A 15,838-nucleotide genomic window follows, 5' to 3' on the forward strand; every position below is an offset into this window, starting at 1 on the left:
AGTTCTTTGCGAGCATCACACCATCTGACATGGACATTAGGCATATAGTAACGATAAAGGTCTCCTCTTGACATTAAGTCTAATCGTGTCCAACTGGGGTGGTGGTGGTACTCATCTCCATTTCTAAGCCGAAGAGCCGGCGTTGTCCGTAGATGCCTCCAAAATCACGTGGCTGGCATTACTGCATGGAGCGCCCTTACCTTCCTGCCGGAACAGTACTTATTGATCTACTCACATCTGCATGTTTTCGAACTGCTAGGTTGGAAGAAGCTGAGGCTTAGAGCAGCTCACCTTGTTCCCCGGATTTGAACCACCGACCTTTCAGTCAGCAAATTCAGCAGCTCAGCAGTTTAACCTGCTGCGCCGCTAGGTAGACAACCACCTTCAAACTGTTTGTATTACTACTTGGTTAGGTTTTAACTAAATTATCATGCTCAAATTATGAATTAAAATTATGAACCAAAATTATGAACTCAGTTTACCTAAGCAGTTCAAAAACAGCTTAGAGCTGTAAGTAGAGAAATTGCGTACCGCTAAAAAGCGGGAGAGGTATTTTACAACACCAAAAAAGAAAAAGACCAGAAAATGCTGGCAACCAAAAGGAAGGAGGAAGTCCTGATGACTCATTATAGAAGATGGGAGTGATAGCACCCCCTGTGGCTGGATTTGAGCACAACTTCCAAAGACGCCAAAAGCTGCACGTCCACACAACATACCTCCTTTCTGTCTGTCCTGTCCTGTCTGTCCAAATGGCATTGAATGTTTGCTGCATATATGTACTGTGAGCCGCCCTGAGATAGGGCAGAACATAAATAAAGTGTTATTATTATAAAATACACTACATTTTCTAGAGCTCTTTGCAAGCATCACACCATCTGACATGGACATGAGGCAAATATGCATGTACATTTCTTGAGCAGCTCTAGACTAGTAATATATATATATATATATGGTGTGGTATTTGCTTCTTTCAGTGCCCAAAATGCGTTTGCAAGCTATAAAAACCCAGGTTCGTTTTCAACTAATTCTACTTTCAAATAAGAGGGGGCTTCCTGCATGTTAAACCCCGGCTTGGGTGGCGAGGAATATATCCGCAACTATTACTGCACTATGGAGCCCCCAGTGGCGCAGTGAGTTAAAGCGCTGAGCTGCTGAGCTTGTTGACCGAAAGGTCGCAGGTCCGAATCGTGAGCTTCCGCTGCCAACCAAGCAGTTCGAAAACATGCAAGTGTGAGTAGATCAATAGGTACTACTCCGGCGGGAAGGTAAGGGAGCTCCATGCAGTCACGCCGGCCACATGACCTTGGAGATGTCTACTGACAACGCCGGCTCTTTGGTTTTATCATCCTTGTGGGAGGCTTTTCTCATGTACCTGCATGAGGAGCTGGAGCTTATAGAGGAAGCTCATCCGCCTCTCCCCGGATTTGAACCTGCGATCTGTCGGTCTTCAATCCTGCCGGCACAGGGGTTTAACCCACTGCGCCACCAGGGGCTCCGATTTGTCGGGGGTGCTTTGAATGCAATTTTCCTGCTTCTTCTTGGCGGGGGGTTGGACTGGATGGGCCATGAGGTCTCTTCCAACTCTATGATTCTATGTCAGGGGAAAACCTTTACCTTTACTATTACTGCACTGAAATCCTCATTAGTGTCAACTTAATTCTGGAACTAAGCTCATGTTCACAGTCCAATATGTCAGTCGTCTTAACGACATGTATTCAAGCTGCCTCTTCATTTTAAAATGTCCAACCTGGTATAGACTTTAAACAGTCCCTATCCCTTCCAAAGCAAGGATACAACGCAGTCTTCGAAGGGGGAGAGAGAGAGACCCTCGTCTCGTCTGAAGCCATTCCTCTCTTCTATTAAAATGCAGCGGAGCGCCTAAGGCCAGTAGCGCATGCGCACTCGGGTGTTTATTTAAAACTCACTGCGCCACCGTCGCCGGAAAGCCCTTCCCTCGGGAAGGGAGTCACCTCAACGGATGGCGGCTCCGGGACGGAGAGGCCTCGCTTGTCTATCCGCGTCACTCGAAGAAGCCAAGCCCGTGTACTCTCTCGAGAGAGAGAGAGAGAGAGGGAAGGAAAGAAAGGAAGGAGGAAAACCGCAGCGAACCACCGTATTTTCCAGAACCTTCCAGCCGCGCCACCCAAGAAGAAACTGAGGGGAATGGACGCGCCTGCGCAGTGGCACACGCAGCCTCCTCCCTCACACCCCGTGCCAAGGGAAGGCCGCGTTCTCTCCCTCCCAGTCCCTTTCCTCCCAAAGTATTTGTGTATTAAAGAAGTTTACAGAAAGCGACGAGGGAAGGGAGGGGGGGAGTTGTGACGAAAGCGCCCGCGCGCCGCCTCCTCATTCTCTCCCCCTCCCTCCTCCTCTTCCTCGCGCTCACCCTTCCCTTTAACGTCCGAGGCGGCGGCGACGGCGCGTGCCGGCCCCGTTTCCCCCCCCCTCGCGCCCGTCTTGCGGTCACGTGAGCGGCGCTCCAGCCAATCGGAGAGGCTTACTCACAAACCGACATTCTGACGGACGAAGAGGAGGAGGAAGGAGGAGGGCGACGGAGCTGAGGGGAAGGGAAAGAGGCAAGGCAAGGAAGGAAGGAGTGTCGCCCGAACGCGAGTCGCTTCTTCAAGGCTAGCGAGGAGTAGGAGCACGGCTCCCTTTTTTCCGACGAGGGGAGAAGAAGGTAAGGAGGAGACGAAGCCTTCGCAGGGTCTGTCTGAGGGGAGGGAGAGGCCACAGCGACGGTTGGGCGGGCGGGCGCCTGTCAGGGCTTCCTCCTCGCCTTGTGCCGCGTCTACGTGGCTGTCATTCCCCCTCTCTCTCGTGGGCTCCCTTTCTAACCTCTTCATGAGGCGAAAGTCCCTCAAGAAGAGCCACCAGGGTCGTGTGTGTGTGTGTGAGTGTATGCGTGTTTTTCTTTATCCAGAACCAAGAAATATGGGGTGTCTCCGCTTGTGGTAAACATGGGCGCCCCGCTTTGTGTCTGAAGCTATTGGAGAAGCGAGAGAGAGAGAGAGAGAACACTCCCCCTTTTCCTTTCCCTCCCTCCTTTCTTGCGCTGCCTTTCCTCGTAATGGAGGCACGCCGCAATCCCTCTGCCAACCCTTTCCTGAGGTCTCCCTGACACGCCTTCTTCCTCCTCCTCCTCTTCCCTTTTCAGCATTTCCCCCCAAATGCCAGCTTGTCATCCCGTTTGCTGCCCCGCAAAGCCCCCCTCCGTCCCTTGGCATTCTCTGTTTGTTGCTCCTGCTGCAGCTGGAGCCATGGCTGCCGCTGTCACTGCCCCCCCCCCCTCTTCCCCTCCCCTTTCCTCCCCTCCTTGTGTTTTCTCTCGTACTCCCCGCCCCACGTTGAGGCTTCCTGGGTTTTATCTCTCTCTCTGTGTGTAAGATAATCTCGTTCGGTCATAACGATAATAATAATGCACGAGAGTAGGGAGTTCTCTGGAGGGCGGCATTGTCAGCCCTTTCGAAAAGGAAGAGGCGGTGGTTGCTGTTCTTCTGTGTGTGTGTGTGTGTGTGTGTGTGTTTGGGTGTGCGCGCATGCGCGTGCCCGTGCCTTGGCGTACGTCTGCTGTGGATAGAAAGAAAGAAAAAAGAGAGAAAGCGCCGAGTTCTATTTAAAAAGCGTTCCCAACGCTCCAAGGGAAGAGCTCTGTTGCTCCTTTCATTGAGACTTGTGGTGCAGAATCTGTGATTTACAACCCAGATTCATCACTTCAGTTATCTTAGCGCGGTGCAACAGATGATGCCTTTTTGATCTGTGTTGAAAATAATTGGTATGGCACAGCTTTATGATTCCGCTTGATTGATTCAGTTTTATGCGCCCGCTCTTCTGTATGTGGACTTCGTGTAGCGCAGTGATTCCCAACCTGTGGTTCGTGGACGACCAGTGGTCCCCAAGAACTAAAATACGGGCCGCGGCCTCGCAGATACTACACTGTTACAAGAGTGACTAATGGATGGCATGTGTTCTGTATCAGAAAGTAGCGCTGATGTGGTCTATCCAGTGGAGTTTTCTGAATTAGCACCCTAAATAATGAGACTGAATCTGAAGTTGACCAAGAACTGATTCAAAACCCTTTTGGTACTAATGTTGGAGAGTGGTCTCTGGTCAAAGCGGTCTCTGGTCAAATATTGAGTTCTATTTAAAAAGTGTTCCTAGCACGCCAGAGTAAGAGCTCTGTTGCGGAATTCATGTAGTGCAGTGCTTCCCAACCTGTGGTTCGTGGACCATCAGTGGTCCTCAAGAACTAAAATATGGGCCGTGGCCTTGCGGATACTACACTGTTACAAGAGCGACTACCGGGTGGCATGTGTTCTGTATCAGAAACTAGCGCTGATGTGCTCTATCCAGTGCAGTTTTCTCAATCAGCACTCTAAATAACGAGACTGAATTTGAAGTTGACCAAGAACTGATTCAAAACCCTTTTGGTACTAATGTTGGAGAGTGGTCTCTGGTCAAAGTGGTCTCTGGTAAAAAGTGTTCCTAGCGCGCCAGAGGAAGAGCTCTGTTGCGGAATTCATGTAGTGGTTCCCAACCTGTGGTTCATGGACCACCAGTGGTCCCCAAGAACTAAAATATGGTCTGCGGTCTCACCCTTACTACACGGTTACAACAAGATCAACTACTGGATGGCATATGTTCTGTATCAGAAACTAGAGCTGATGAGGTCTATCCAATGCAATTTTCTGAATCAGCACCCCAAATAACCAAACCAAATCTAAAGTTGACCAGAAACTGATTTGTAACCTTTTTGGTACTAATGTTGGACAGTGGTCCCAGGTCAAGTGGTCCCTAGTCAAGTGGCAAGTTCTATTTAAAAAAACATTCCTAGCGCTCCAGGGGAAGAGCTCTGTTGTGCCTTTCATTTAGATTTGTGGTGCAGAGTCTTTGAGTAACAGCCCAGTTTAATTGCTTCAGTTATCTTAGCACGGTGCAACAGATGATGCTGTATAGGAGCCTTTTGATCTGTGGAGAAAATAATTGATATGAAGCGTAGAATCATAGAGTTAGAAGAAACCTTGTGGCCCATTCAGTCCAACCCCCTGCCAAGAAGCAGGAGAATCGCATTCAAAGCACCCCCAACAGATCGCCATCCAACCTCTGTTTAAAATTCTCCAAAGTAGGAGTCTGCGCCTCACTTCAGGGCAGAGAGTTCCACGGCTGAACAGCTCTCACAGTCAGGAAGTTCTTCCTAATGTTCAGGTGGAATCTCTTTTCCTGCTGTTTGACGCCATTGTTCTGCATCCTAGTCTCCAGGACAAGAGACAACAAGTCTGCTCCCTACAGCTTCCCCACACATATTTATACATGGCTATCATGCCTCCATGGAGCCCCCAGTAGCGCAGTGGGTTAAAGCACTGAGCTGCTGAGCTTGTGATTCGAAAGGTCGCAGGTTCGATTCCGAGGAGCGGCATGAGCTTCCGCTGTCAGCCCTAGCTTCTGCCAACCTAGCAGTTCGAAAACATGCAAATGTGAGTAGATCAATAGGTACCGCTCCGGCGGGAAGGTAACGGCGCTCCATGCAGTCATGCTGGCCACATGACCTTGGAGGTGTCTATGGACAACGCTGCCTCATAGGGCTTGTTCTCCAGACCCTTGATCATTTTTGTCACCCTCCTCAGGGCACATTCTATCCTGCCAACGTCTCCCTTAAATTGCAGTGCCCAGAATTGGACACAGTATTCCAGGTGTGGTCTGACCAAGGCAGAATAGAGGGGTCATGTGACGTCACTTGATCTAGACACTATTCTCCTATTTATGCAGGCCAAAACCCTATTGGCTTTTTTTAGTTGCCGCATAACATTGTGGGCTCATATTTAACTTGTTGTCCATGAGGACTCCCAAGATCTCTTTAATATATATTTCTGTCAAGCCAGGCATCTCCCATTCTGTATCTTTGCATTTCATTTTTTTCTGTCTAAGTGGAGAATCTTGCGTTTCTCCCCGCTGAACTTCATTTTGTTAGTTTTGGCCCATGTTTTCAATCTGTCAAGATGATTTTGAATTCTGCTCCTGTCTTCTGGAGTATTAGCTATCCCTCCCAATTTGGTGTCATCTGCAAACTTGATGATCATGCCTTCTAACCCTTCATCTAAGTCAACAGCTTTATTATTCTGCTTGATTGATTCATCTTTATGCACCCACTCTTCTGTATGTGGACTTTGTGTATTTCCTTCTGTTTTAATTGTTGCTAGTGCTAATATTCCTGTTTCACTGTTTAATACCGAAGAGTTGTGAGGTGTTTGTAATGGATTGCACACCTGTTTAGAGCTTTACAAATTGTGTGTCATGGCACGTTTGTGTGTCGGTATCAGTGTGTAGGTGTGTCACATGAACATAAGGAGAAAGCTCTTAAATCTGTATGAAATAAGCCATAAATTATATATATTTTAAAGTAATACAAATGAAAAGTTTTAATGTGATCCCATACATTTCGCTATTACAATTTATGTCTGTGTTCATATCTTTTATAAGGGTTGTTTAAACTTCTGATTTTTAGTAAAACTGGATTACTGTATCATGAAATTATATGTGTTTGGAAAGCTCTTCTCTAGTTGGTCATATGCGTGAGGTATTTTCTGAGTTACAGGTATCACTTATGGATAATTACAGGAATGGTAATCAATGATATCAGAAAAACCTAAAATCCAGAAAATACAATGATAAGTACTATAACAGTGATTAGTAATGGAGCAGTTAGTGGACTTTAACATAGACATACTTGAAATGCTGAACTGCTTAGTACAACAAAATGTGGGTTTTTAAAAGTTTATTGAAGCCACATGAGAGATTGGGAAAAGAAGTTTTTAAATTTAGATAGGTTTTAAATGTCTCCTCATCTTTGAATTTTGCTGTTTCTGATATCAAATTTGTGTCCTTTTTATGTTGTGTGTAGAGACTGGCTTCATCAGTGCTGAATAGGGTAAGGCACTGCAGCCCAGTAATAACACACACAACATTTTCCAGTATACAAAGCTATCTTGTAACATTTTAAAGACTAATAGAGAAAAATAAGTGATAGCATAGGCTTTTGTAGATAGCCTATTAATCCATTCAGGGGTCCCGAAACACAACACACACACACACACACATTTTTGTTAACATGTTTTTAAATAAGAAAATGTACTTGATAAATCACAAATAATATATAAATGTAAATTCACATGGAACAATAAAAAAGAAATATCAAATATTAAAAATCGTACTACATGTCTCAATTACCTCCGCATTGGAACAATTTGTGTATTGCCATGCATGTTTAGTGAATGCCACTGTTAATGTAGTTATCATAGTTTTAGAGTCCTAGAGTTGGAAGAGACCACAAGGGCCATCCAGCTCAAATATTTGCCATACAGGAACTCAGTATCAAAGAACCCCTGACAGATGGCCATCTGGCCTCAGCTAGAGACTCTGCTAGAGAAAGAAACTTTCACACTTCATAACACATATTCCGTTGGCAACTTTCTTTATTTCATATCTCTCCTGCTTAATGGTTTACAGACTCTCCATCCTCTCACTTCCTTTGTATATATACCGAATACACGGGTTAAGATAGATAAAGGGAACAGTAGTTAGTTTAAATTTATGCTATAACAAATATGTTAGTCTTTAAGGAGCCACAGTATTCTTTGTTGTTTTTGTTAAGAGAAGTAGGAAAACCATGTGCTATTTAGCTAAAATAGAATATTTATATTAAAAAGAACATTTTGGGATCCTGTAGTGTTTGATGCTTAGTATCCATATATGACCTTCAACAGATCCTTGCCCCTGTAAGATCCACCAGCATTTTAATGAAACTATAGGCTTGTGATGGAAGGTTAAAGAAAATGATCTCAGCTAACTGTATTGCAACACTGGTGCTCACAAATACATATAGATTGCTAGATGCCATAAATGTTTTATAATGTTAAGAAGCAATTCAGTAAAAGAATGCACAGAACTTGTGTAAGCGAACCTGGACACACAATGCCATGGGGCAAATTACTCTCAGCAGCCTCCTCTAGTTTACTGACTTATCTAACATGTGAATCCTGATACCAAATATAGTGAATAGTTGTTTTGTGAAGACACAATATTTTAGATGTTCCTTTCCATACACATTCAGTTCACTTACAGCCACTAGTTCACCGAAGAAAACAGACTCCAAAATCTAAAGTGAAGGAGGGAACATTTTCTAGCCAGTTTTTACTCAAAGATTACTTTAAAATATAAAGCCCAGAATTTTGTCAACCAGGCCACACAAATTTATAATGTGATTATTATGCAGAATTTTAATCTGTATTAGCTTCTTTCTGTCCTGGGTATAGGATTTTGGAAGATGTTTTTAGGATTGTGGTTGAATGAGCCGTTGTTGTTTGTGTTTGTCTTCTATATGAGAGTTTTATTGTTTATGTTGACACTGATATATTTTTTCACATTCTTGAAACATTGACCTTGCATTGCAAATTGGTATAAATCACTCTTAAGAAGCAGGCTTTGAAGACGAATGCAAAGAGTGTAAACAAACATACACTGCCCTAATTGTTCTGCCCAAATACTGGCAGTGTCCATATTCCTAACCTGTGGCATAGATCATGTTACACAATGTTTCCAATATTTTGTTGGCAGAAAGGTATGAAGTTATGATTACCAAGGTATCTTTGGCAAGCTCATGTTGCATAGCCATTGTTCTGGAACAGCTGTTCCAGGAGCTCCAGATTTATTTGCTGTGTTTAATGTTTGTTTGCAATCCCAGGGTTGGGATTTTGCGGCAGGGTGGCTTCCTGTTATAGGCTGCAACCATAGGGTAAGCCACCTGCCAATTATAGTTAGGTTCCCTGGTCCCGCCCCTTCTTGAGTTTTTGGAGGGAAGGGGCCATTTTTCAGTCAGTCACACAAGGAAGCCAGTCTATAGGACGCAGATCAGCTAGTCCCGTAGGAAAGGCTTCATTCCTCAAAACCTTCCGGGGAAACAGAAACAGCCATCCGGGGTCCATCCAGCAACCATCCAGGGGTCATCCAGTGACCATCCAGTTCCAGGGATACGGAAGGAAAAGGTCCCAAAGGCTCTGGCTGAGAGCTCATAGCCTCTCAGCCTCACAGCACCAGAGGGGAAAACAGACCTGAAGTTCCCACTAGACAGCATCGTAGAACCACAGAACTCCGGCTGCTATATCTTCAAGCCTCAGCCGGTAAGGTCTGCTCGATACCCAGATGCACGTGGATTTCGGTAGCAGCACCCACGCCGACTAGGCATAGATAGAAAGCGGCCTGGGAGGGATTATAAAGAGTTCTTCCTTATGCTGAGATAGTACAGTTAAACCAAGTTAGTGCCAGTCTCTTAAAGACTAGAATAGTAAAGCCTTGAAGTATTGTTGAAGATTTGTTCCTTAATAAAGACTTTGTTGTACTTTTAAAGACTCTAAAGCCCATTACTTCTAGAAGTCTCTAACAATCTCTCTTCGGGCACCCCGGCTTCCCACTGGGTTTAAAGTGTGCGTCCTGTAGAATAAAGACATTTTGTTCGGACCCAGTGGCGACAGAACAGCCATAATGTTAGAACAATGTAGATGTGAGCTGCTGTTGAGCCACTGTTTCTTTAGATTTATCATTACCAGGGGCCTGGAATTGTGATCATGATTCTTAACCATAAGTATGTTGCATTTTACCAGTATATATGTTTGAAATTGCTATTGACTAATTTAAACATATTTATGGTCTGGTAGATTAATCTTGATGTTTTAGGTCACAAAGTAGGTGAGCATTTATGGCAATTGAAAGCTTTAGCAATATATACAATCCTGATACAGGCCAGGAAAATTTTTAAATCCCCATCCAGATTTTGACAGCCATACTCAGTAACTCAAAGCAAGATATCTCATAGACTCAGTGTTGTATTGGAGAAAAAGTGCAGTGTTTTATTTGCTTTGTGATCATTATCATGATTGGTGGACCAAAGCTAAATAAGAATATTATGTGTATTGCCGAAGAACACAGCCATAAGGTCCAGAAACCACACAACACCCCAAGAATAGTAAGAGTTTATTGACTACTCTTATTTAGAGTGGCCACTTCATATATATTATCCAGACTGTAACTTAGCTATAACAGCTACCCCCAGCTCTTTCAAGGTCAATCCAGTCACTTCAAGGATGCCATCTATCCAGCTTGCCCTCTTCCTTTTTCCTTCCATTTTCCCCAGCATAACTGTCTTCTCTAAGCTTACCTTTCTTCTCATGATGTGGCCAAAGTACTTCATCTTTGCCTCTACTATCCTTCCCTCCAATGAGCAGTCAGGCTTTATTTCCTGAAGTATGGACTGGTTGGATCTTCTGGCAGTCCAAGGCACTATCAGAACTTTCCTCCAACACCACAATTCAAGAGTATCTATCTTTCTTCGCTCAGCCTTCCCTAAGGTCGTAAGTGACTTACATCCTTACATCCGTAAGTGACTATGGGGAAAACCATTGTTTTAGCAATGCGGATCTTCGCTGTCAGTGTGGTGTCTCTACTCTTCACTATTTTATCAAGATTGGACATTGCTCTCCTCCCAAGAAGTAAGCCTCTCCTGATTTCCTGGCTGCAGTCTGCGTTTGCAGTAGTCTTTGCACCTAGAAATACAAAGTCTGTCACTGCCTCCACGTTTTCTCCCTCTGTTTCCCAGTTATCAATCATTCTTGTTGCCATAATCTTGGGGTTTTTTATGTTTATCTGCAACCCAGTTTTTGTGCTTTAGTCTTTCACCTAGTTTAGAAGGCTCCTCGGCTCCTCCTCTCTTTGGGCCATCAAAGTGGTGTCATCTGCATATCCAAGATTGCTAATGTTTCTTCCAACAATTTTTACCCCAGCTTTGCATTCGTCAAGCCCAACACATGGCATGATGTGTTCTGTATACATGTTGAATAGGTTGGGTGAGAGTATACAACCCTGCCGTATGCCTTTCCCAATCTTGAACCACTCTGTTGTTCCATGATCAGTTCTTACTGTTGCTATTTGGTCCTTATACAGATTTCTCAGGAGAGAAACAAGGTGATTTGGTATCCCCATACCACCAAGAACTTGCCACAATTTATTATGATCCACACAGTCAAAGGCTTTAGAATAGTCAATAAAACAAATATATATATTTTTCTAAAACTCCTTGCCTTTCTCCATTATCCAGCAGACATTGGCAATTTGGTCCCTTGTTCCTCTGCCTTTCCTAAACCCAGCTTGTACATCTGGCAACTCTCGTTCCATGTATTGCTGGAGTCTTCCTTGCAGGATCTTGAGCATTACCTTACTGGCATGAGAAATAAGAGCCACTGTACAAAAGTTTGAGCGGTCTTTAGCGTTTCCTTTATAGTCTGTACTAACCAAAATTTACTGATGATATATATGATGATGTAGACTGAATCTGTGAAACCTTAATGTACAATCCTCTTTCTATCAGTATCAACAGTGCTAAAAAATATTGTATACTGATACAGCTGTGTCTTTCAATTTCATTTACCTAGTTCCAATAAGCAAACTACAATTTGTTCAGAACAGAGAAAACTAACACATAACTTAATAGGAGAATTAGTAAACTCAGTGTCTTTTTACAGTGGAAAGTTCATGGTTCAGTAGATAATTGGTAGTGTAGATACTGCACTTAAACATCTCTCTTGTTTGTGTCGTAAAGGTAAAAATAAAAGAGTGGAAAAAATGAAGAAGATGGAATAGAGAGGTTGGGGAAAAGCAAGATTGCCAGTTAACGTAGATCAGATGTAAAAATAAGTGAAGAAACCTCAGAGTGCTGGTTTGTTGCATATGCTATCATTAGCATAAACCTAACAGCAGAAGCTTAATAGATTTCTCCCCCCCCCCCCCCCCCCGCAATCATTAATGTCACTTGTAAACTGGTTCTGGAGGGTTTCATAGCCTTCTGGATCAGAATGCATAGGAGGCTACAGTTGTGAAAGGAGTCTAGCCCCCTCCTTATTCTGCTGACAGAAACAGTTCTGTCCTCAGATATACCCTATTGGATCTTGGCCAAAGAAAGGGATTAATTCAGTATTAGAAGAATACAGTATTAAGAACTAAGGTCTCTTTTTAGATTACAAACAAGACACATGTACTGATCAAATTATGCACTAGTGTATTTAAGTAGCAGAATTAGATTGTAGTCCTGAACCCGCTTACCTGAACTGAATGGAATATTTCCAAACAGATATATATAGCATAGATGGGAAACCACTAACTGACAGAAGCTTCCCGTCTGAACCTCACAGCTATGTCTAGTCAGAAACTGGAAATAACAGTGGGGATCCCCTTCTTGGTCCATTACATCAAGTACTTTGTTCATCTTGTGTCCTTTTCAAATGCAGAAAACATGGGATAGCCAAAGCTGCGGCAATGAAGACAGTGCTTCAGCTGGGACAAGTTTGTTGCATATAGATTATCTCACTAAAGAACTCTCATATGGAGTGAAATCAGCCACTTCCTCAGTAGCAGTAACTGGAGAAGCTCCATCCCACCTTTCAGGGACTGATTGGCATCAGAGTAAATGATGCTGTCTAGACCATGGAGGGGTTCAATAATATCATCTATCAACCCATTCAAAACTGGGGAAAACTTATTCCTTGAATGTCTCAATTCTTGTAGAATATGATTTCCAACTTTATTTCTTATACTAGCATATTTCCTAGATTTGCCTTTTTTGCCTTTAATGTGCTATGAAAACACATTTCTTTCTAACTTATTGTAATAGATGTGTAGCATGATAAACTGATAATGTTGGTATTTATAAATGTGCTGCTTGCCTGTCTTGAAAGGGTTCTAAACTTCATTCCAGATAAGGCTGTTTTGTTGATCTTGCCTAATGGATATTATTAGGGTAGAGTTTTCATATGAGAGTGTCTTCCATTTTTAACTTCTGTTTTACACAGTGTTTCTTTCTAACCATAAAATCTCTTATGTGAGGAAAAAGAAATGTTAGTCAGAAATCTTTGTAGGGTGGTATAAGTACTGTACCTTAACTCTTCTAAAAAAAGAAGCATTCTCTTTTCTGAGTAGAATGGTGAAAGGTGAAGGCTTAGTCTTTCCTGGGAAAACCTAAAAGATGCACTGGCCCCTTTACTCTCTCCACCATGGCACTGCTTCTGACCTTTTTGAATGGAAAATGGTGGAAGCTGAGGCCCTTTAGACAACAGTGGTGCTATCCCCTCTTAGTGGAATAACCCCTGGTCCATCCAAAACTATCATAACTTCCATGATTTGGTTAGAAAGTTGAGTTTCTTTATATCTTTAAAATTTTTATTTTGTAATTTTTATATGTAATAATATGTATAAAATAAAATGTAGGATTTGCATTTTAAAATAATTTTGCAAATTATTTTAATCAACTTGTAATCAGCATGTGTTGAACGTATAATAATTATTTATTATTTTATTTATTTATTTACAGTATTTATATTTCGCCCTTCTCACCCCGCAGGGTACTCAGGGCGAATTACATTGTACACATATATGCCAAATATTCAATGCCAATTTGACATACAACATATACAGACATACACAGAGGCTATTTAGCTTTTTCTGGCTGCCAGGGGAGCTGTCGCTTTCATCGTCCCATCTGCGACACTGATGAAGTACTTCCGCATTCCCTGCATGCTTTTGTTCGAGTGCTTTGCTGGTGTCTTTTTTTTTATGGCCTCATAAATTAGTTAATTTAGCCTCCTCATACAAGGTGGTACCTAATTTTCCTACTTGACAGATGCAACTGTCTTTCGGGTTGCAAAGGTTGCAACAGGCTACACAATTGGTTGGAAACCCATTCCAACCCAGGCTGGCTTCGAACTCATGACCTTTTGGTCAGAGTGATCTTAATGCAGCTGACACTCAGCTAGCTGCGCCACAATTTGTTTAAAGCTAAACTAAGAAGTATCTACATACTTTTAGGCTCCAGTAGAAGGACTATATCAAATTATGGAAATAAACTAAAAACTGATATTGTAAGAATAATGGTAAAGGTAATTTCAAATTCTTGAATTGCATTAAAATTATTCTAGACTCTGCCCGCTGAACATACAGAACATATAGAATACAGAGTGGCCTCCCAAAATGTATACACTCTTTACTCATCAATATTTTTTGGAATAAATTTAAATAAAATTTCTATTTCAGGGTGAGAGTGTGTTATGATGTTTATTTTAAGTTTGAAAACATTAGCAAGGTACAGCGACAATGGTGGGATGTCTAATACGTCTAACAATTGTGTGTATACGGGATAAATTCAAAATTGCTGGTACTGGTGTGATGTATCTTGATATGCTTCAGACATCAATTTTACCTGTCATTTGAGAGCTGAATGGGGACGAAAACTTTTACCTACAACAAGATGACACTCCACCCTGCTACCATCAAGATATCAGAATGTATCTGGATGAAACTCTACCTGGACAATGGATAGGTCAAAGAGGTGCTATTGATTTTCCACCATGGTCTAACATCTCTCAATGTCTACATATGGGGGGAAGGGTCCCTAAAGGATGATGTTTATTGAAGGAAACTTGCTACATTGGATGCTCTGTGAGAAAACATTGCAATGTTTTGTGCAGCTATCACGCTGGACACATTGAAGAACGTACATATGAACACTCCAATCTCTTACATTAAAGAACCTAGCTAGTTTGCGGTGTAGATAATCAAATAGTAGCAGTTCTTTTTAGTATGGTGAATGTTGCACACCTCATTTTTATTTTTACTGGTATTTATTTGAAAGTAAGAACCAATGTGTTTATCTGACCTTTTCCCAATCAAGTCTGGATAAGAGCTGCATTTCATATTCCAAATTAGTACAGTTCACTGGACAAGTAAAAACCATCCTAACATAATGTGATTTAAATAAACAAGTGGGTGCTTAATCACTGCTATCTATCTGTCTTTGGGCAGAAGAATAGTGTATAAATATATATTCTTGTAAATTTGTTAATTTATAAGTTATACCTGTCAAAAGTGCATTAATCCTACGTCTCTGAATTGTGGTAAAAACCATTTTTTGTATATTTGTCCAGTGTCAATAATACATTAGCTAATGTAGAATGATAATGAAAGAGCTGGAGCACTAGGAATAGGAATTATATCATTGTTATTTTTACACATGTCTAGGCATTTTCTTCAAAATTGTATGATTATACGGTAGATACCTTAATAGTATTATGAAAAAAAACTTTATTGTTCTTGGTGGTAGACAGATTTAGAGTAAAAAAAAAGAATTATGAGTTTCTTCTGAAAAGTTTGAACACAAGTAAATGAGTATGCAAGAAAGAGAGAAATTACTTAGGTGTGTTTATCCATAGTTGTCTAGACTACTGTATTACGAATCAGTGATGGGCTAAATATAGGATATCAAGTTCTGGTTATTCTTCTAGGGCAGTGGGTCCTCCAGTTGTTTTGGACTTCAGTTCTCAGAAATCCCATCCAGCTTACCAGCTGTTAGGAATTGTGGGACCTGAAGTCCACCTGGAGGACCAAAGGTTGGGAATCACTATTCTGGAGGGACAAACATTGACAAATCTTGACATTTAGCACTCTACCCAGCTCACTCACTTTTTTGCTCCTGAACTTTCTACAGATATTTATCATACCTGTTTTTCTTCTCCACCTAGACTTATTATCATCTTTTCTTTTTCTTCTACTCTTTTTCTTCCATCAATTTGCCTTCCAACCTTTCCCTAACTTTCTTTCTCCCTCCCTTTCAGAGCCTGTTAACATTTTGTCTTTTGTCTGCCTCAGTTTTCAGTCCTCCTCTTTTTTATTTATTGGTTAACTTTCTTGTTTTGTCATCTGTTCTTCACTCCTCTAAAACACAAGAGGGGGCAAGGCAGCTGGTGCC

At 42.1% G+C, this 15,838-nt stretch overlaps 1 protein-coding gene across 3 annotated transcripts in view; it reads left to right on the top strand.

Moving 5' to 3' along the window:
• The first annotated feature begins 2,434 nt into the window (after positions 1–2,434).
• ANKRD12 (ankyrin repeat domain 12) overlaps positions 2,435–15,838 on the top strand; it is a 70,584-nt gene continuing 57,180 nt past the window's right edge. For all 3 annotated transcript variants that reach the window (XM_060775044.2, XM_060775046.2, XM_067467465.1), the window contains exon 1: positions 2,435–2,680. The gene's annotated coding sequence lies outside the window, so the exon portion shown is untranslated. The remainder of the gene's footprint in view (positions 2,681–15,838) is intronic.

This window comes from Anolis sagrei, chromosome 4, assembly GCF_037176765.1.
Source record: "Anolis sagrei isolate rAnoSag1 chromosome 4, rAnoSag1.mat, whole genome shotgun sequence".
NCBI classification, from domain to species: Eukaryota; Metazoa; Chordata; class Lepidosauria; order Squamata; family Dactyloidae; genus Anolis; species Anolis sagrei.